At 42.0% G+C, this 22,961-nt stretch overlaps 1 protein-coding gene across 2 annotated transcripts in view; it reads right to left on the bottom strand.

The window, feature by feature from the left end:
* CPNE4 (copine 4) overlaps positions 1-17,866 on the bottom strand; it is a 224,071-nt gene extending 206,205 nt beyond the window's left edge. Inside the window, exon 1 of one of the 2 annotated variants that reach the window (XM_051789115.1) lies at positions 17,701-17,866. The gene's annotated coding sequence lies outside the window, so the exon portion shown is untranslated. Of the gene's footprint in view, positions 1-17,313; positions 17,331-17,700 lie in introns of those variants that run through there. The other variant, XM_051789113.1, reaches the window with a different exon arrangement.
* Positions 17,867-22,961: the final 5,095 nt, after the last annotated feature.

Below are 22,961 nucleotides of genomic sequence, written 5' to 3'. Positions count from 1 at the left end.
TCAAGAAACTTGGATGCAGGAAGAGGAAAATATTAAACCTATTCTAATTTAATAATCTATATTCAGAAAAGGGTAAAATTGCTATTTAGGTAAGTAGATAATAAGAAACCAATTTTTAAAGGAATTACTAAGTCTGGAAATATGCTTTAGCAATTTTTCATGGCAAATTGAAGTATTAAGGTAATGCAGTTCTCAAGGTTTTGACTTATAAGGCTGATTTCACAACTCTACATTACTCTGTAGAATGAGGCAAAGTGCTGTGCAAAAGTCATCCTGGGAAGTTTGTTGCAGTTTTTGAGACAGCACTCTCAGCCCAACAGACTCTGCAATACAGAGGCTGTGCACCCTTCTGGGGAAGAAGGGACTGTATTGTCTGGTGCTATGAAGATGGAAAAAATTCTTGCTGAAACCCCTAGATTAGATGTAGAGTGGATGTGTAGGATAAAAAAAAGGAAAAAAAATACATCCATGAATATAAACCACACAAAAGACACTGCAAAACACTATAAGGTCTCTGAGTCATAGCCTGTGTTAACACCCTTTCACACATACATACTGAAAACTGACTGGATAATTGCTCCCTGTGGCTAAAGTTATTGCTGTGACACAATACTGGGTGGGAAATACCACATTACTGAGAGGTCAAGTGGTAAATTCATATGTGGCCTCCAAAATAGAAGATCCAAAATTAAGAACCATCTTTTCAGCATGTCAGTTGAAGAATGTATCTCTTTCCTTACCAGAAGTAGGATAGAGTGATTTACTAAAGCTCTGTTGAGAATTTGAGTTACCTGAGTCCTGTTCCACTGACCTATCATTCTCACTTCTTGCTGTAAATCAACATTTTTTAGTCATATTTCATGTATAGAAAAATGAAAATATGAATTAGGATTTTTAAGAAATTACTTGAAAATACCTTCCAAATTGCTGCTACTTTACAATGTGTTTGCAGTGCTTTATAAAAGGGAAGATGAAGGAGTAAAAAAAAAAAAAAAAAAAAAGGAAAACTTTTTACAGCTACACTCCAATGTGGCATTAAATACCGTGCCACTGAATAGGGCTCCTAGAGTTCGATTTCAGTATTTTATAAAGAAAGACAGTTAGCAAAAGTGTCCTGTGAAAAAAACAACAGCTAGAAAATAAAATAAAATCTGCATTTTGAACTGTGAGCTGCAGTTTGACTGCCAGAATCCTGCAACCACAGAATAGTATACTGAGTAGAGGGGAAAAAAAAACGAATAATAAAAAGCCACCAGAAATTAGCATCTTCTCAAGCCAGGGTCCCAAAATGGCTTGGCTGGGCTTGTCAGATGTTCACAGGGATAAATCTTTCTTACATAGATCTGCATGCTTGAAAATAGCTTTAAACTTGTTCAGCTGGACTGGCTAATGCTGCATTACTTGATGGGGGAGATTTTTATTAAGCAGAGATTTTTTAAATAATCAAAGCTAGATGAGGTGGAGGAATCAACATAATGCTTTTGTCTACACTGAAAAGAATTTGCTGGGACACCGAATTTAAGAACTCCTCTACCATGGTCATAAGAGGTATCAATCTAACCAGACTTGTTAGCATTATTTGGACCACCCTGAGCACTTTTACACACTTTAACCTCTTCAGCCTGTAGTGATACAAGGTAGGGTTTGAACACATGGTAACACCCAAACAGCACAGTAAAGCTTAATTCTAAGAGTGGCAAGAGTATCAGGGTAAGGCTAGGAGACCATAGACTCTCTCCATCCACCAACCAACCCAGAACATGAGCTCAATCCCTCCAGTTTCCCAGCAAGGCCCCCACCTCTAGGCAGGTCTTACCTGCTTATCTCCTTCCTACCCTCTTTCAGCTCAGCAAGCTCTGCTGGTTGGCAGCACTTTTTTTTCTTACCTCCCACCCAAAGCAGCTGCTTGTCAAATCAAACAGTAATCAAAGGTGATGCTAAGTCTCAAACATCATCCACTGCTGCAGGCACAAGGTATTAAAAATACCATACAGTATTTGAAGTAATGGATGGGCTGTGTATTGCAACATGATTTAAGTCACTGTCTTCACTACTGTTCCACACACCCATCTGGCTGCCAGGCTGGAAAATGCCAAAGGACCAAAGTTCTAAAGGTTATTAGACTATCGTTTATGACAATGGGAGTGTGAGAGTTGCAGTCATGATAACACAGACAACTGCAAAGAGAAGAAAACGGAAGACATGATTTTAAAAAAAAAAAGGCACTTACACACAAAAGCTCTGACTGTCCCTTTATGCAGCTGACAAAGGAGCTTTCTTCCCTCCTACCTCATAAAAAAAAATTAATCTCAAAATACAATAAAGACTGAGAGGAACATAAAAAATAATTTTTTTCTACATGCATTATACAAAGCAATTTTTAGCCTAGAAAGAGGTACTACAGTTTACCTAAATTGACTCTTGAGGGTATTTCACTTAGAATGAATGTTTAATAGATGTTAGCTCAGTTGAAGAAGTAAATAGCTCATGGAAGAGAAATAGCTCTAAATCTCTTCAAAAATAGTAATTTTTCCAGAAGGGCTTCTACATGAGCTAAAAGCATACCTGTACTACTGATATATCACAAGCAACTATTTCTGCCTGTCACTTCATTTGTTTGAATAGAAATTAATCAGAATTTTGAGATCAAGCTTTCTGCTCTTTTTCTCCAATACGCACAGAACATTGCACAAATACTTTTTTAAGAGCAATGCATATAATTATGTGCTGGACTGGAAGTTCAGACAACCTTTTTCTGGTGCCTCACTGCCACAGATCCCTTGTATGATTGCAGACAAATCACATAACCCTGCTGCCCCTCAGTTCCCAGTTAGCAGAGCTGGAGTAGCATTACTTCCCCTCTTTACGCAGGATTTGAAAAAGCACAGAAGCAATATTTGTGACTCATTCACCATGGCACAGAGGAGCAACACTTACACAACATTTGTAAGAATTCATAGTCTGGTTCAAAGTGTGACTTCAAAGGCAGTTTTTCTTTTTAGTCTTCCCTTCCTTTTCTTCCTGCTTCAACCTTTCATATTGCCTCTTCCTTCCCACGGGGCTAAAACCTGCTCCCAAATACACACCTCACATAAGTGAGACTGTGACAGGGAGTGAAGGCAGATCTGTCACCTGGTATTGCTGCCCAGCCATCCCTCACACCTGAGCCCGCTTTCCCCAGAACATCTCAGATCCTCCCTACAGGAACAAGAGCAAAGAAAGCTCAGAGTCATCACTTCCTTTAACAACTGGTAATACCCTGTGCAATAGCAACAGCATTTGGAGTTTCCAATCAAGTTGAATAGGATGGGGGGAGAGCCACTGAAAATGATTATTCAAATAAACAACTCCAACCCACAGAGTTTCAGTCTCTGTCACACCAATTTATTCATGATTTCCACTACTTTGCTAAGTGCTTTCAACTAGAAATTGAATGACAACTTTGTTCCCAATAGTAGTGCTACTAATCCAGTTACCTGATGCTGCCTCAGGCTCTCCTACAGACGGTGTGCCCCACAAGTGATGTACTCCAATTCTACACGAAACCAGGCTGAAGCCAAAAAGACACTGCACCTCCTTTCCCTACCACAGCTAGCTGAGTAGGGAAACCAGAAGGTTCTCTTATACTCTGGCCCAGCTTTGAGTACAAATATTTTACAGAAAAAGGAAAGTTTCAATTTACCCACAGGAAGTGCTCTGGCCACTGGCCTGTGCACCTAAATACTGGCAATCCTTGCTGTTGATTTGTAAGGCCACCTGTGTATGCTGCTGCCATGAAAGCTACTTCAGATGAAAACAAAATTTGGTTTTCAGGAAAGGAATATTTCATTTAACCCTCCCAAATATTTAAGAAAATATTTTCATTTTTCTTTCATAATGAATAACAAGTTAGATGAAGATTTCTATCAGAACAAAGCAAATTAGCATCTGTGATTATTTAGTTCAGTGGCCAAATAAAAAGAAATAAAATATTCACCTGACTCTGAATGCAAAGATAAATGTTTCCTGACAAACGAACACCAGAAAGCACATCTGCTTCAATCCAGGTCAATGGTTTAAAAGTACAGTTTGGGCTTCCCATATCTCTGAAGTCACTGAATATTTAGGTAGGGCTTGGGGTAGCAAAGCCCCCTCCTCTGTAAGCAAAGAACAGGTTCAGGACCACTTGATGAAACTGAATAGCCACAAGTCTGATGACACGCATCCCAGGCTCCTGAAGAAACCTGCTGATGTTGTTGCCAAGCCACTCTCCAAAATATTTGAAAAGTCATGGCAGTCAGGTGGAAGTTCCCAGTGACTAGAAGAAGGGAAACGACTCCTGTTTTTAAAAAGGGAAGAAAGGAAGATCCAAGAAACTACCAGTGAGCCTCACCTCTTTGCCTGGGAAGATCATGGAGCAGAGCCTCATGGTAGCAATGTTAAGGCCCATACAAGACAAAGAGGTGATCTAAGACAGCCAGCAATGGCTTTACTGAGGTCAAATCGTGTCTGACCAATTGGGTGGCTTTCTATGATGGAGTAATGGCAGTAGACAACAAGGGAAGACCAATTATTGTCATCTACCTGGACTTCTGTAAAGCTTTCGACTCAGTCCCATGACATCCTTATCTCTAAATGGAGAAAGCAGGTTTTCAGTGTGGATTAATTATTGGATAAGGAACTGGATGGACAGATGCAGCCAGAGAGTTGTGGTCAATGGCTCTATGGCCAACTGGAGGCCAATGGCACATGATGTTCCTCAGGGCTTTGTCTTGAGATTGGTGCCCTTTCATGTCTTTATCAATGATATAAAAAAGTGAGATCGAGTGCACCCTCAAAGTTTGTAGATGACACAAAGCTGAGTGGTGCAGTGGACAAAATAGAAGGATGGGATGCCATGCAGAGGCAAGCTTGAGAAGTTCACCCATGAGAACCTCATGGGTGAACAAATCAAAGGCAAGGTGCTGCAGCTGGGTCAGGGCAGACATAAGCAAAGACTGGGAGGTTAAGTCATTGAGAGTAGCCCTGTGGAGAAGGACTTGGGAACATGGGTGGATGAAAAGCTAAACATGACCCAGCAATGTGTGCTCACAGCCCAGAAAGCCAAGCATATGCTGAACTGCATAAAAAGCAGCATGGCCAGCATGTCAAGGGAGGTGATTCTCCCATTCTATTCTGGAGTGCTGTGTCCAGCTCTGGGGTCCCCAGCACAAGAAAGACATGGACCTATTAGAGTGGGTCCAGAAGAGGGTCACTGAAATGATCAGAGGGCTGGAGCATTTCTCCTGCGAGTTCAGGCTGAGAGAGTTGGAATTGTTCAGCCTGGAGAAGAGAAGGCTCCAGGGAGACCTCACTGTGGCCTTCCAGTACTTAAAGTGAGCTTATAAAGGAGAGGGAGAGTAATTTTGACATGGGCAGACAGTGATAGGACATGGGGGAATGATTTTAAACAAACCCAAATCTCTGATCTTTTAGATGTTAGGAAGAAATTCTTTATTGTGAGGGTGGTGAGGCACTGGAACAGGTTGCCCAGAGAGGCTGTGGATGCCCTGTTGCTGGAAGTGTTCAAGGCCAGGTTGAAGGGGGCCCTGAACACTGTGACCTACTGGAAGGTGCTCCTGCCCATGGAGGAGGGCTTGGAACTAGGTGATCTTTAAGGTTACTTTCAACCCAAGCCTTTCTATAGTAATTTTAGAATTAGAAAAATAAGAGTTATTTATTATACAAATCTGAAGTAATTAAGGGCCCTTTCAGGAATTCACCGTCTATATAAGCCAATGTGTACAGGCAAGTAGATATTAAGACAATTCAGATAGGACTTCCTGCAAGGAGCTCAGCAGTTCCATCCATCTCCACCCCTACTGACACCTTTCAGCCACTCTGCTCCAGAGTTTCTGCTACTCACACACGGTTCATTCTGCAGAGGAATCCTGGCAACCCACTCTCCACGGTGGATTACAAACAAAGCAAACCACACGTAACTACCTGTCTTTACAAGGCTCATAAGACATTTTACACTGACAGCTAATGCATTACCTTTTTCACAGAGGTCAGCTCCTGTGTTTTCCTCAGCACATGGCTACTAAGAACATTTAACACAATTGTTTACTTATGAATAAGATTTTGGCTGCATACTAATTTTCCCTCCATTTCAATACAAGAGATATGAACTTTTACCTTATTTTCCAACTGCAATTCTACTGGGTGGCTCCCATCTGCTTAATTATCCATATTGAGTTTAGAAAAACCAAAACCCACCACAAAATCCACACTTCAAAAATTCTTTGCCATCAGAGCCAGGGAAAGGTCACATCAGAATCAGTTTAGAGAAACTGAATTTGTGGTCTAATGTATATCATCACTAAGCCAAGCAAGCCACAATCAATAGCAGATCATGTTCAACTGAAGTTTCTTGGCAACAGATGCATGAAAAATGTCAGGGCTACTCTCTCTTTGTTTTCCCATATCTTTCAGAAACCACCGGGCATTGCCACTTCTGCAGAACTTGTGCATTCTGCTGGAAACCTACACAGCAGTAATTGGTGAAATTCTCTGGAGTGCAGCTCATACTTTGTCAGTGAATTTAAGGAGATCAGTTACACTGCAAGTTGCTGCATTCATCTTCCTTGATTCTCTTGAACTGCAGGATAAATGGACCGTTTCTAATTGATCAAACCCTCACCATTCTTTCTTTGCTACTTCATTCAACTCCAGTTTAGCCTCCGGTCACAGGTAAAAAAGCTGCATTCTCCAAAAAAGTTAGTATCTGACAATAGATGACGACTGAGAAAGGGGTGAAACAACAGGAAAGAATTATTCACCTGCTAAATGGGTTGTTAAACATAACTACTTCCACAATAAAACACCACCAAGATGTAAGTGCAAACAAGAAAATTAACTCTCGGTACTCACTCAATGATTACACAGTCACTGTTTGCCCACAGTGAAAGGAATTCTAGGAGGTAAGGTAGTAAAATTCAAGTCATGCAAAACTATGCTTTATGCAAATTATGATCCTAAGTTCCTACAGAATATATTTTGCTTCATTGTTGTCATGTATAAAAGTTACACTTACTCAGTATAAACCAGGTTTAGACTTTCTTAATGCTATATAGGTAGTATTTATGTAAGAAAACTGCCAGGATCAGATTTATTTCAGTAAAAGAAGGACTCATATAGCTTGATAAGACAAGAAAGCAAATCAATACATTAACATCACAAGTACCAGGATGAAGAAATTAAATATTTGCTTAAGGCAGGAAAAATATATCTCCATTGTGAAACTACGTTTTATGAACACCGGTGAAACTTTGGGTTAACTGGTTAAACTTCGGTTCAAAGCAAATCCATTTCCACAGAAGATCAGAATAGCTAATTTTTAAATCTACCCAGTCAACCCTACTGAGAATCACTTCTTGCCTTCAAGTACACCTCTTCGAGCAGCTAACTCCAAAAGGTTTCAAGTGTGGTTCTTCAAAAAAGGTTTTACTGAAATTCAAGACTGATATCTGATATTCTTGACTTTTTTTTAAACAAACAAACCAAATCCATTCACTTAGGCGATAAATTCAACCCATAATTAGGTAAACACCTGGAAAAAAACAATCCTATAAGAAATTTCAACCGGATACAAGAACAATTGCAATTTTTTGTTTTGCTACAGCAGGAAGTAAAGATCACAGAGGGAAGAAGATCATTCCTCTGCATCATATCCTAATAAAAGTGAGGATTTTAGGCAGCGTACAGTCTTGTCATCCAGTGAGTTGACTGAAAAATGAAACTAGCAGAAATCATCCTATGAAGACTGCTGCAATGCTCTCAAGCTGAATACTTCACAAAAAGCAACCAACTCACAACCAAAACAAACCACGCAAAACCCACACACACCACACGCAACCACCACCACGCCAGTGCATAAAATAATCCTTAACGAAGCAATTCCTTACATTTTCCTGCAGAAGTAGAGGATGACTGATGTGCCAGTCACGTCAATAACACCTGATGAATGCTTATGCCACTGTGTCTGAAGCTTTAAGTGGCATCTCTTCAATGAAGGTACCACAGCCTCTGTCCCTATTCATAAGGAACAGTGGGAAGTCATTCACATCACACTTTACACATCTCTAGCAGCAAGAGGGATGGCACTTTTCAAAGACATCAGACTAGTACTTGACTAGCAAGGCACAGGGGCCACTTTTGTTGGTCAAAATAAATATCTAAATTACAATAGCAAAGAGATCAAAGAGCATTAATAAATAGTCAGTTTACAAAATAGTACCACTACCAGCTGCACACTATCAGAAATCTTAGCTCAACAAAACCCCACAAAATAAAAACCACTCCCAAACAAACGACATTATTTGCACAGTTTGTTATCTTTTGTTAACTCATGAGATTTTATGTCAGAAATATGTTGACCTCCTTCATGTGCTGCATAGATATCAACAATTTAAGAAAGCTATGTCTCCTGCGTAGAAAGGATCAAACATACCTGAAAGCCTACTCTCTGGATAATTTTATAAAATCACAAAGGGTGTGGCTGAAATATCACTTGTCCCCAAAACTGAATTAACTATATCTGAAAACTTCATGGTAGACATTTTCTGATCTTCAAACCTCCAGATGATTGAAATCTCAATTATTTCAGATTTTTTTTTCAGTTGCACCACTGTTCCAATTAGAAAGTCTTTCCTGGTGCTTGACTTGATTTTCCACTGCAAGTAACAAGTGTTCCAGGTCTGTAAATTTACAAATACAACAAAACGGTGTCTTTCCTGATATTCTCTTCCTTTCCTGACATTCAAGACAGGAATAATCCAGCAACAGTGAAGGTATTGTAAGTTTTGCTTTGCATTTCACAGTCAGAACTTTACCAGCTGTTTTTTATTAAAACCCACTTGTAATTTTTGATCCTTCTTTCCCTCAGGAAATAATAAAAGTATATTCTTCTCTCATTGTAAAACCTGTTCTTATTTTCCCTTCTCTCTAATTTTACCTACTGTACCACCCTTTCCTAACTATGAAATAGCTTATAACATAGAAGGCCAGTGTATTGATTCTCACCCTCAGTCCATTGCTCCTTCACAACTCTTGTCAACATCTTGAAGTTCACCTTCCACTCTTTCCTCTTTTTCTTTTGATAGCTTTTGTGCTAGTTTTTAAAAATTATAGAAATACTTAGGTTGAAAAAGACCTTTTAAGTTATCAAGTCCAACAGTTAACCTAACACTGTCAGGCCTACCACTAAACCATGTCCTTAAGTGCCATGCCTATAAATCTTTTAAATACCTCCAGGAACAGTGACTCAACCAATTCTCTGGGCTTCCAGGGTTCCAGAGCTTGACAAACGTTTTGGTGAAGAAATTTTTTCTGATATGAAATCTAAACCTTCCCTGGCACAAAAAAAACGCCCAAAGTTTTCCTGATCATAGCCAATCCATATCAGGGTGAGTTGTCACCTTCCAAGATCAGGCAAAGAGCCAATTTTAAACTATATCAGTGTCACAAATACGTAAAAAAACACACTAACAGGTAAAAGTCCAGCGCAGAGAAGGTTTAAGTTACAAGGCTTCTCCTGCAGACATGCAGTTATTTTGAAAGTAGTTCAAATAACCTTGCAGCGAGTATTCACTGTTTGTCCTTCTAAGGGAATCGGCACAGCATAGCTCAGACTGATTTCACACCTCAGCTTTGTGTGAATCCTCCTCCTAGGGGTTCAGTTATCTGTGATCCAAGGCCTAGTTTTGACACAGCAGAACTGCATAACCTTGAATGGAACTTCTAAAGAAACTGCCAGCTTGCAAGAAAGCTGTGTGGCAGTACTTAGGCTAGAGCCGTGACAGGAGTGGTAGTTTGCAGCTAGACATAAAATCCTTAAAACATAGATTGTTAACAGTTCGAGGACTCCAGAAAAAAACCCACAGAAACCAACCAAACAAAACAACCCAAACAAAATAAAACAAAACAAAAAAGCAGCAATACTGAAAATCAGTCCTTCCAAGAGGAACCAGAAATCAACCTTTCCCAATACTGATGACTGCCAGGCCAGCAATGGTACCAGGATGGGTGTGGCTACACAGGGAGATCTGGGTTCCCCAGCAAAAGAGCAACATGGACATACTGGAGAGAGACTAGCAAAGGGTCACAAAGATAATGAAGGGATGGGAGCATAAGTTCCTCACATAGGAGAAAAGGTTGAGAGACCTGGGACTGAGCCTGGAGAAGAGAAGGATCAGAGAGGAACTTACCAATGTATTCAAATACTTGAAGGGAGGATGCATGGAGGATGAAGCCAGGCAGTTTCCACTGGTGCCCAATGGCAGGACCAGAGGTGATGGGCACAAACTGAAACACTGGTGGTTCCTTCTGAAGATCAGGAAACACTTTTTCACTGTGAGGGTAACCAAGTGCTGGCACAGGTTGCCCTGAGAAGTTACAGTTTTCCTCACTGGAGAAATTAGAAACCATCTAGACATAGTTCTGGGTAACTGGCTCTAGGTGGCCCTGCTTGAACACGGGGACTGGACCAAATGACCTCCAGAGGTCCCTTCCAACCTCAGCTATTCTGTGAAGCACGTCTTACCTAGAGGTAGTATGTCAATGCTTTGCCTGATTGCTCATCAACCCTAGTTATCTATCACACATCTCAGTCAAAAAATAACTGGTTATGTATATCTTGCTTTCATAGTCTCTCTGTGTACAGTAAAGGATGAACAAAGAGATCAAGAGAATTACAACTAACTGCATTAGCTTTTCCCCATGGAAGTAGTTAGCAGGATGTCCATCTAAGAGGATCTATGCTGCTGACCAAGTACACAGAATACACGGAATAGTTCTTAAAATTCCATTGTTATGAATGCCCTGATGAAATCAGAAAGTTCATAACATACAAAAGTTCATACGAACTAGATGTTTTAGCTTTCACTGCAAAAACTGGAATGCCATCTCCCTTACCAGTCAATGGAAAACATTTATGAATTAATCACCTAAAGACTACTTTTCCAACTAAATTCTCCTTGCAATTTATTTTATTTAATGTTGCAGTTGTTCTTATATACTGTTTTGAGTTGATAGGGAAGCATTGCTTCACCTTATTCAGATATCTCTTCCTTTGGTCCACAGTAGAACATAGTCCATAAACAGGACTATTAAAATTACACACACACAAAAAAAATATTTTCTTGTGTAATCAGTCACTTTCACCTAATTACATCTAATTTCATCTAATTACAGAAGCAAGACAATATTTAATTCAATACGAAGGGATAATCTCATAAAAATATTTGTTTAAACATTTTCAACCTTTTTGTATATACTTTATTTTACAATCAGCCATTCATTACAAATCCATGCTCAGAGATGAAGTTTTAGTCTCCTATTTCTAATTATAAGCTGCATCTGACATTTCAAACTGAAGTTACAACCTCCATATAATAAACATTTATTCTGCTTAATCTCCTAGCCCTCGACAGAGAGATACAAAGTATCTGAGCTTGTGAAGAAAAAGAGACTTACAAATACATTTCACCAGCTTCCTCATTTCTGACTACTCTTCAGTCCCGTGGCATAATTCTTTCTCAAGGAAGATAAGAAACTAACAGAAATATGTACTTGGAATCCCTATTGAAGTTAATACAACTGCTTTTGTCACAAAGAGAAGCAATATTAAAATTACAGTTAGTCAGGCAGCAGCTAATCCAGATGAAGAGAACAAGACTTTTCCTAAATGCAGAGAAAATTATATGTGCCTTAAAAGTTTCTGCTTGATCTTTCTTTGGTTGAATGTGGCCACCTCCAGCATATACTATCAGCCCCAAAATAAAGGGCTGAAACTGGATTTTATACATCTGCAAAATAATGAAGGAAAAAAAAAATAATCAAACTGTGGTAGAGCAAACCTCCCTCTCTTTTCTCCACACAAGTGAAGCTGAGCCTCAGTCCAGGTCTTCAACACAAGCTTAAGAATTAAAGCCTTTCTTGAAGTTCAAAAAGAATATCCTCAAGAAGTTACATGCTGCCTGCAATCCATCACAGAGGACTGGACCCTACTTTAAACACTCTGACAGCTCAGTTCAATCTCCTATTTCCCTTTCCCTCACTCTTCTCTCCTTCTTTGTCTACATACTAATTCCATACAACTAATTTCATAAATTTTTATAGATTTTTTTTCTTCCTCCTTTCTTTGATCACTGTGCAAAGATGAGCCTCTCTGGCCAAATATCTGGCAGGATCTCAAAGTCATTTTCAGTCTTTCTCAATGGATCTTAATGATCCCATAAAACTTTCACCATAAATTAAAAGCCAAGTAAAAACATCTGCTTTTATCAACACATGAAGTATCAGGGCAACATTTGCACCGAGATCATACGGATGATGCGCAACTCCATCAACTCGCAAATGCAACAGTAACAGCAGCAGCAATTAACATAAAACCAAATAAGAAACAGCTGTCTACAGTACTTAGCACACTGTTAGCTGCGGGTTATTAATTTGTCCACATTTCCGAGGATTTCACTGGCAGTGACTTCAAAGTGCCAGTCACAGCCTTTACATTACAGTACACATATTATCTTACTGCAGATATTTTACAAGATATTCTTAATTCGATAAGCAAGTTCTGCATTTTTCACAGTATGCAGCTGATTATTGACAGAGTCCTTATAGATGGCAACTAACACTAACAATCCTAGTCCTTCACATTATTCTGAGCCACAGTGACAAGCAGTCACAGTGACTAAAGACAACAATCTTGCCTGAAGGCTCTAGACAACATAATGCAGGAGGAGAAACTCCCTCAAGTAAACTGTCAAAAAAGAGTTAGAAATTAATTCCAAATACTGCCCATGTCCAAGCTGCACCCCATAGCCTAATGATTGGCTTTTGCCACCTTTTCTTGCCCTCTACAGAGGTACAGTGAATGTCTGTCTTGCCACCTGATTACTGACAATCCATATAATATTTAGCAAACAATTCACAGCAAATAATTCACAGGAGGAAATTAGAGAAGGCAGTAGATTAGAAAAGCATGGATTAACTGGCACAGTTTTCATGCCCAAGCAGTTCGACAGCTCATAGTCTTTTACACCAAGAAAACTTCTCTTGCTTAGGGCACACTTGCTTTCCATTTGTCCACTGTTCAACTAAAGGGAATCTCACCCCATACTACCCTACCCTACCTATAACAGTTCCAGACCTTGCTGATCTATGAACCACAGTCATTAGTACATGAAATGCTGTAGGTACTCCCCCTATGTCAATTACAAATTTATTGACAATAAATGAGGAATCAAAGTCACATGGGTGGCTACAGCCGGGAATCACTGTTCTAGCTAGAAAAGGTTGGTCTGGCCAAGGGTCCTCTTACCACCCCATCCTGAAGTGCTTCTTGCACTCTTTCAATCAGGCTACCAAAAAAACTGAGAGCCATTTTACTTCCAGCTTTGGAGGGCCTGGGTGGGCAAAGCAGGAAAGGTTAGTGGTAAGAGTGGGGCGGGAGAGAGCAACGAGCTAAGTTAGGAAAGGAATCTCCTTCTGGTCAGACCAGCTTCTATTCATAACCAGGCGCACGATGAAAGGACTTTGCTGTCGAAGGACACCACAAAAAGACCGACGTAAAACAGCCCCTCGCTGCGAACGGGAGGGCGCGCAGGATGTGCCCTACCGGAGGAACGGATCGGGCAAGTCGGGATGAGCGTCCCCCGCCCCGCACTCCCGGCGGGATCCCCGCGCGGAGTGGAGAGAGCCGCCGCCGCCGCGCTCCGCCGATCCTCGGGCTCCCTCCGGCGGGGACAGGGACAGGGACAGGCCGGGCGCGGCTTCGCCGTGGCGAGAGCTGTCAGCCTCGCTCCCCGCCCGCGACACCGCTGCCCTCGGAGGTCTCGGGTACAGTAATCCAAGGAAGAAGGGGTCGGGACTTACATATTTAGCGCTAGTCCGGTTTATCGAGTCAGTTCCAAGGGACTGACACAAAAACGTCATTGTTGGGCAAATCACACCGTTTCTGCAGGCCACGGGTAGAACTCCCAAGGCAGTTTACTTGGACACACCCCTTGTATAATCATTTTCTAAAGGAAATCAGTGGGAATTGGGTCATTTACTGCATCAGGTTTCACTCTGTATTTGAGTACTGGAGAGAAAGAGAAAAGTCCTGCTAAAATTTCCAGTAAAGCCACTTGCAATGTTATGTTTCCATTCCTGTCTGTAGTATGTACGATCCCACTCCTAGTTCATTTTTGGTGTTCAGATGGTCTCTGAACACCTGCCCTGAAATCCATTCCAAGCACTGTACTCAGCTGCAGCAGATCCTGTAGGTACAGTGTTTCTGCACACTCACAGCTGTGATTCAGCAAAGCATTCAAGCTTATTCACCAAAACACTGGGGCATGTGCTAGTTTTTAAAGCATGCATGTAGCTCCTCTTATCTCTGTGCAGCTTTTTCTAGGCCACAAATGCCACTTACCTGTCTTTGAGAATCAAAGCTGTTTGAGGACATGCACACCACTTGGAAGAAGAATATGTTCCTGAATCAGAGCTAGATGGGAATTTCACAGCTGTGTAGTGCTTGCAGCACTACTAAGCAGAAGCAAATCAACACAACTTCGTTTTCTTAAAGACAGAAACTACAAATGGCTGATTAGTGGGAGAAAACATGAGGGTCTTTGGCCACAGAAAACTGAATCTACACTGAATAAACCGCTGTCTCTGACATCAATTAGCATTGGTGGCACATTCAACTGCACCAGCAAAGGATGCTTCAGTTCCACAGGCAGACAAAAGCGGAGCTCCTCAGAGCAGCGTGCCTTACTAATGCAGGTTTTGCTGTCAGGCATCTTGTAAAAAACCTGAAAACATTTAGCTGCTCTTTAAAGTTGCAAGTTGCGGTTTTTAAGAGCAAAAGTGGACTTAAAATTTGAGTCACAAATGCTTAAACCCCAAACCTACCATTTTCACAGCAACCTCAGCACAGGTCTTTGTAGGCATGTATCCTTCATCATCAAGTTAGAACTTCTTGCTTGCTTAAAGTCACCTTTCCAACAAGATACATTAAATTTTAGGTTGGCTATTTATGCAAAGTGTTGCTGACTAATGGTTGCATCAGGAACCATAATGCTGACCACTGGCTATCTCGCATTCAAATTCCACAACTCTAACAGTCCATTAACAGAGTGTTTTCGCATGGAGTCTACTACACGATTTTAAAACATTAAAATAATAAACCTAGGAAAAGGGAAGCTATGACAGCATAATAAAATACCAATGCCTACCAAACACCATGTGCATACAAAGACATAGAAAGGCATATAATAGAAAAACATTTTTTAAACTTTGAATGTTGTCAGCCAACCATTGAATGCAATATCTAGAAATAGCTGTATTTTATAACATAATTTAAACAATCTCCAGCAAAAAAGGCAGACAACCCAGATAAGATTGCCAGTCATTCGACTGCCTTTTTCCACCTGGCTTCAACATCTTGGTCTTTCAAACTTCCCGAGTAACTCGGCAAGGCACTTAGTCTGTCCACATCCACAGTACTTTCCTAACCCACCCCATGAAGACAAATCAGCAATTGTGATATTTGAGTGATAGCTGCCATAGAAATGTCTCCTATAAACCAGCACTGAACATGTAACACCACCATGTATACTCCATTAACTTCTCTGTATATGGAGAGCTCCAAGCTTTGGCATGCTGCTAAGAAGGTAATTTTTCAGTCCAAGGTGCAAATGTCCAATCTCTTGAGCAGAATTACTTACAGTAATTCACCTTAGTTCAGTGTTTCAAACTGGGGTACGTTTAAGCACCCTATTTTAGAAAAATCTCCCCCCAAAGATTAGAAGATGGACAGTTAAACATGACAGCTCAGCTACAGAGTGGCTGCTGAGCGACACAAACTGATAATGTTTTTCACAGCATATTAAGAACCTCCTTTTGAATGTTATTAACAGCTTCCTTGAATACTTTTAACTTTAGTGATACACAATTTGTTTCCTATTGTCCTAACTCAGGAAAGCTGTTCAGCACATGCCTGAGTTCCTGCCTCACAAAGGATTACTTTAAGGCTGTCTGTAGCTTTCCAGTAATGTGCATTTGAACTCCACAGACCACACCACAATGTTTTTTCCTTGCTTGAATAGCTAGATTGATCTGACTTTCGCCACCTGAAATTTCAAGGAACCAAGAACAAACTTGTGAAATGCCATCCCAAAGGAGGTTTTCTTACCTGAAAATAGTTACAGCACAAAGAAAAGCATTGGGTTTTGTTTGTTCCACCCTCACCAAGTCTGATCCTGTGTTGCTGCCACTTAAAATGCAAGGAAGTTTCCATTTTATTTTACTTACTTTCATGCCTTAAAAAAGAGCCCAAACAATTTGACAGAACTCTTGCAGCTGCAACAACAACAAAAGTTCCACAAACAACTGACTAGATTCTGTAAACTGCTTACTGTCAGGTATTTTAGCAGCACAGAAAAAAAACAGAACAGCAGTAACTGAATAGTCAGCTCGCAAGTGTGGAAATTGCAACCTCCAAGCTTTTCGAGGAGCAATGCTCTGTTTTCTGTAACATTTCTGCATAACCACACCAGAAAGCATGCTTTTTGGTGAGAGACTGTGATTACATGCATGCCTGTACATCTCCTATTACAGCTGAGTCCCTGGTCCTTGACTAGAGCTTCTGAGGCTCAACAGCAACACAAGCGAAATAAAACATTTCCAGGATGAAAACAGTTGACCTGGCACTGCCAGCAAAACACACGGAGCATTTCTAAATTGCAATCGCTATCTCCAATGAGTGTCACCTGCTTCTCTTTTTAACCCACAAGTTTACTCTTCTTTGAAGCAGGTAAAAAAAATCCTTCCGCTCCCCCGGACCCGTCGAGCAGAGAGGGCTTAAAGAGGAGCACTGAACCTAATTTGACTTGAAAGTACTTCAGCTGGACCAGTGAAAACAAGACCCAGATGCAAAGTTACCTAACTGAGCCCGTACTGCACAACTACAGCCAGTTGTGTAACAAACCTCAGGAAAATTTTGCAGCTCTTAATCAGGCAAAACTCCCTGCTGATTTCCACGAGGGAGCTCTCATCAATCAAAAGCTGCGAAAACTGAATCCAGTTTTCTCCCTTTTAATGAAAAGGTTTATTTTGAGCTATGAGAACATAAGATTATATGAACTCGGCAAACCCATAACGCTCACTTTAACGGCACGGAATTCGTCCTGTGTTTAATCTACTAACCACAGAAAATAATCTCATCAGCACTCTGTATTTGGTAGTGTACAGGAAAAAAAGAAACAAGACCTAAACTGACATAAAATAATTTCACAAATAACGGACCTGTTCTCCTGACAGCTAAAAGATGGAACGGGCAGGGGAAGATCCACAGCTCTTTAATTAAACTCCATTCCCTTTGGGCGAACGGGGAAGACCGGCGTCCCCGCCCGGGTTCCTCCCCGAAGTTGCGCGGCTCCCCGCGGCACCCGGGAAGAGAATCCACCCGCGATGCGTCCACAATTGACCGGCGGGGGTCCCGCGACCACGACGAAGCCGCGGCGGGAAGACCCCGGCGAAGAGCGGGCGCCGAAGGAGGGCGGGATGAGAGGCTCCCGCTCCACGTGCGCCCCGCTCCGCTCCGCGACCGGCACCGGCGGCCGGGGCACCACAGCCCGTCCCGCCCGTCCCGCCACCGCCCGACTTCCCTCGGAGAGCGCCGCCCGCCCCTACCTGCCCGCCGGTGGCGGCGAGACCCCTCCGCCCGCGCCGGGTCCCTCTCAGCGGTCGGCGGGAGGGCAGGAGCGCTGTCCCGCCCGCAGGGCGAGCCCCATGTGAAGAAAAGCGAGGGAGCCCGGCAGCTCCACCGCCGCGGCCGAGGGGAGGGGACAGAGGGAGGAGGCAGGAGGGCGGGACGCGCCGGGCGCTCCCCCGCTCGGAGCCGCCCCGGCCCCGCGGTGCCGGAGCCGCGGAGCCCGCGGAGCCCGCGGCAGCGCCCCCTGCGGGGGGCGGCGGGCGCGGAGGGGGCGCCGGGGACGCTCCGGGCTTCCCGTGCACATCTCTGCCCTCCGAGCTGGGAGCACCGAGCTTTTCTCTGGTGCCATTTCAGCACACCTGGGGAGGAGAAGCGATTTGCTTGCGCTGCTGAGCGGCCGCCGGTATGGGGTTAACTAAGTCCAACCAGTATTTCCGATGAGCCGAATGGTTCAAGCTGAGCATTAGGTTAAATTCGGGCTGTAACACCCACATGCCGGCAGAAGCACAAATGCCCACAAGCCGGGGAGGCAGCAGTGCCAGCCTGTGAGAGTGAAACAGGCTTGAGTGGTTGCTGAGGGGCCACTCTCCCCCTGGCATCGGGGTTCTTGCTGACTCTGCAGTGCCTCGCTAGATGTCCTAACAGGGAGAACGGATAGGATGGCCCCAACTAAGCGAAAAGAGAGTTCTTACAGTCAAAAAACAGCTCAAGGACTTGGGGTATCAGGATTCACTGTTTGACTTTGCCTACCTATGGCAGCCACTCAATTCTTGATCTACTGAGCAACTGTGTCAATGCCGAAGTGTGTTCTTGTGAAAAATCTGGCTGGCTTCCCAGAAATCCTCAGATTACGCAGGGAATTGGATTTACACTTGTCAGTTAAACAAATCCCCAAATATTTGTGGGATATAGCATCTTTGTGCCATAGCTCCTCACCTGTACAATCTAATTTCCTCTCCCTACCTCACAAGAATCTGATGAAGATAAAAATTCATAGATCTATCTGAGACACACCAATTTAAAAATGATAGAGCTCCCAGAGCGTGTCCACTGAGATACAGATGCTGCAGTCATCCCCCAAACAGGCATAAAGATAAAAACACAAACCATTTTGAAAAAAAGGGTACCTCCAGTGATGAAAATTTTTCAGGAAAGGGAAGGAGTGCAAGACAGAAACAAGTTAGTCTTATGTTATGAACTTGATGCCAGGTGTTTCCTGAGCTGGCAAATCCTGGACTACTGCTCCTGAGCAGTGTGAGGTATCAAACAGAGAACAGGCAGGCAAACACATTTGCTAGCCCAAACCAGGAATACTCACCACAAGTCTTCCAAATTAAAAATGGTAAGAGTCACCTCTTGAGATGTAGCTGAACTCTTCTGTCAGAACCCCCTGATTCTCTGATTAGCGACTTCAATATGATACTGCTGCAAATGTTAGAATTATACATTGTAAACCTGATTTTTTTTTCAAACTGCTGATAACGTGCAACAAAACACAGCATTTTACAGAGTGTATTATGCAAAAGATCCTGCTGATTAGTAATTTGTTCACAGCATTAAAATCAAAGATTAGCCTTTCTATTTATACATTCACAGAAATAAACATAAATTACTTTTATAGTACAGTAAGAATTACACAAAACTCATCAAAATACAACAAACAGTATAATTTCCCTTGTCTTCTCTGCTTACCTCTTCTCTGTTACTGTTTTTGTAAAGCTGTGATTTTTTTTCCCTTATGCACCCAGTACATAATAGCATAACCACTAAGCTAATGAAGTTCTCCAGGAAGTCAAGATTTCCCTTAGTTTTACTTGGATCTCACAAGTCTTATAGCTTAATAACAGCAGAATCATATTGCACAGAAATGCATGGGTGAAGCCTCCAGGGAAAAACTGTGTGTTAATGCAAAGCCAGGTTTGCTGTCCCAGAATAACTGCTGGGCAAGGCTGCTTGACTCCTAGATTCTGCATGCTGTGTCATGGTTGGGAGCTGTGACAGCTCACTGGAGCTGCTTTCTGCTAACAGCCTCTTGCACACCAGGATGCTTCATGTTTAGCTCAGCTCTCTAGAAAACAGCAAGAAACACAGGATGCCCTGCAGGAATAAGGGAGACCTCATGAATCTGTGACTTTGGCAAGACTTCCACAAAATGTATTTGTGGTCTAGCTGTAGGCTGGAACTTACCAGTGGGATAACCTGCAGTAGGGGACTGTGAGAAGGAGCAGGATCTAACCTCCATCTGTGTTTAGCTGAGTCCAGATGAAGTGTGAGCTCTCTGTTCTTTATCTTACACTCCAACACTTAAATAATACTTCTCATTCTGTGGCACGGATCCTATAAGGGCTCGAATCTCACCCTGTAGTTATGTGCCCACACAGCTACATGCCTTAGCGTTTCCTCTGCTTGCTAATATTACCTACTAGTATTGCTAAAGCACTCTTAATAGGGTAGAGAGATGCTGTAAGTACCTGCGTCCTCCTGCGGGTGGCATCAGAATATCTTCAGTGGACCAAGGCATGCCTAGGAAAGAGATAGGAGAAGGATGATATTCCTGCTTGCCAACAGCCAGCCTCAGTACACTGCGAGGGCAGCGAAGCAGCTCACATAAACCAGTAGATCTTTAAATTAAACGAATGATTTAAAGTCTTAAGAATTAACTTGTGTGTTAACTAAGTGTAAGTGCAAGCCAGGACATCAAAGGCTACAGATTTAAGCTGTCCACCCACTTGTAACAAGAGCAGGGTGGTTCCGTGGTTTTAACTATTGTGTTACAATTGTCATGCTTGGTTTTGGTGCCTGTATAGATCAGGAAAGACTTTATCACACTGAGACAAGTTAGTGCATAGTCCCAAGCCATTATGCACTTTGAAAACACTCAAGTGCTACTCAAGTTCTAATGTCCAAAGCCTTACGGGTATAACTACTGAGCAAATGAATGCTTTACCTGCAGAGTATCTGTGCTCATTTTAGAATACTTTTTTCAGAATTTGTTCATGCCTTGTACTGTTCAGTTGCCCATATGACTAAATTCTGCTGCCTGAGACGATAACCACAATAAAGCTTAGTCAGCTTATACCCACCAACCATCAACAGTTGTAAATGGAGGAAAGCATGACCTTCAAAAACACAACAGGAAAAATGTTTCTTTCTTTTTTTTTCCCCTTCCTCTCCTTTAAAAGCATTTTAAATGTTAAAAGTTGGTGTTTGCTGCCCTTGCAAGCATGGATCTGCTCACCTGACATTTACATCTGACTTTTCTAACAGACTTTTCCTAGGTTTTGCTTAGGAACTTTATTGACACGCTTGCTTGCAAAAGACCTGGATTAATTGTATTAGAGACCAAATACATGATTTCTACAGTAACTAGTGTTTTAAAGCTTAGGTGTATGAAAGAAAGCTGAGGTTCAAATCACCTGCCTTCTGAAAAACCGGGTTCTTTCAGGGTGTTTCCAGGAAAAGAAATCACACATACTGTCCTAGATCTCATCTCTGATCTATGCTGATAGAGTATTAATTACAGTTTTACATTTTCTTCGGTGAATTTATTCTTAACAAAGTTATTATCCAAAACCAGCAAGATTTGTTTTCCTGAGATTTAGAGTTATGAATCTGTGTGTACAATAGTCATCATGAGTAGGTGGCACAGAGTCTGTTTTTTTCCTGTCAGCAGTGATGCTATTCTTAGTCTTGTATGTGGTCCTTACGTGTATCAAAATAGGCACAATAGATACATATTGGTAGCTTTGATTGTATTCAGAGATGAGCTGATCTCCCAGTCCAGGAAATGATCCTAAAGATCTCATCGTGTTGGCAGCAGAATTTTAACCAATGGTTCCCAAGAGCCTCTGCCAGCACATTGTTGCCTTTAGAGGACTCAGAGCTACTAGACATATTAGAGAAAATGAAAATGACATAGGAATTATATATTAAGAAAACAAAACCCACAAAAAAAAATCTACTGTGGCTACAGCTATAGCTTTGGATCCAAATGGTTTTAGAAATCAATCAGGCAGTCTTGTGATGTGTGGTATTATCTGAACCCTTATACTCTTGGCTTCAATTCTTAATCACTCTGGGGTCCCTTAGCACAGCTTTGTAGCACCAAATATCCATAAAGCTGACACCATTGCTGACTGTAGGATGTGGTATTGAGTACTGTGACAAGAGAAGGTACACATTAGCCTGAAGGCAGGCACTGTGCTTTCTAGCAAAAGAAAACTAAGCAATATAATCTCTTGCTGCCACTGCTGAGTCACAGCCATTCATGCCATGGCATGACTGTAAGGAGTCTGAGTAGTGGCCAGCATCTTCCATGAGACAAGACTTATCCCAAGCAAGACAATCATAAGCAATAGCTGATGTAGCAATTGATGCCACTGACTTGGTAAGATTGTATTATCTTCAGTGCCACCTGCTGAGCTATCTTGACATGTCTGGGAATTGACGCCAAGTGAAAGAATGGGAAAAAGGCAAATACATCCTTATTTCTTTAAACCATTCCTTTCTTGACAAAAAATATTTCAAAAGGAAGATAATCAAAGAAAGTGATAAGGTTTGAGAATTCTGAGGTACATAGAATCACCTGACCTTTGCCTACTCAGCTAGCTAAGGGGTCCTTATGCCATTTTGCCATGGGTGGCACTGTTACCCTTCTCCAGTGGGTACCACCCTGTTGTGCAATCTCACAAAGCCAGCCCTGCTTAGTGATATCAAGTTAATCAACAGAGAAGACTACAAAAATAATCCTACCTCTGAATAAAAACATTTGTCACTGCCCAAAACTTAACAGAGGAAAACTGAATCCTTTCTTAACCTCCTCCAAAAAGTCTCAGGGGGTTTCTTGTGGCTACCGTGACAGTGGCCACCGGTGATGCCAGAGAGCCTCTCCCGTCTTGTAGCAATGCAACTGTCAGTGGACTGCAATGTGGAGTTCATGGCAACTCTGCTTCCACCTGTGGAGTTCAGGCCTGCAGTTCTACTGATTGCAGTACCCGTCCGTACGGCTCTGGCCTGAACGCTTTACTTAATTTTTGAAGAACCATGTAGCTCAGCAGAGATCGGAGTAAGCAGGCAACCACGCACTTGGCACAGTTTGCAGAACTTGTGGCCATGCTCAGAACTTAATACTGCCTAAAACAAAGGAGTCCACTAGAGAAGGGGACCCGTAGCTTCTCTATAGGCTCTGTAACTGTATTCAAAAGACACTCAGCTATAGCTAGTGTATAACATAGATATA

The sequence above is a fragment of the Manacus candei genome, unplaced genomic scaffold (assembly GCF_025592945.1).
Source record: "Manacus candei isolate 608988 ecotype Guabito, Panama unplaced genomic scaffold, ASM2559294v1 h1tg000026l, whole genome shotgun sequence".
In the NCBI taxonomy this organism is placed as follows: Eukaryota; Metazoa; Chordata; class Aves; order Passeriformes; family Pipridae; genus Manacus; species Manacus candei.
This window is presented reverse-complemented; position numbering and strand designations above follow the sequence as displayed.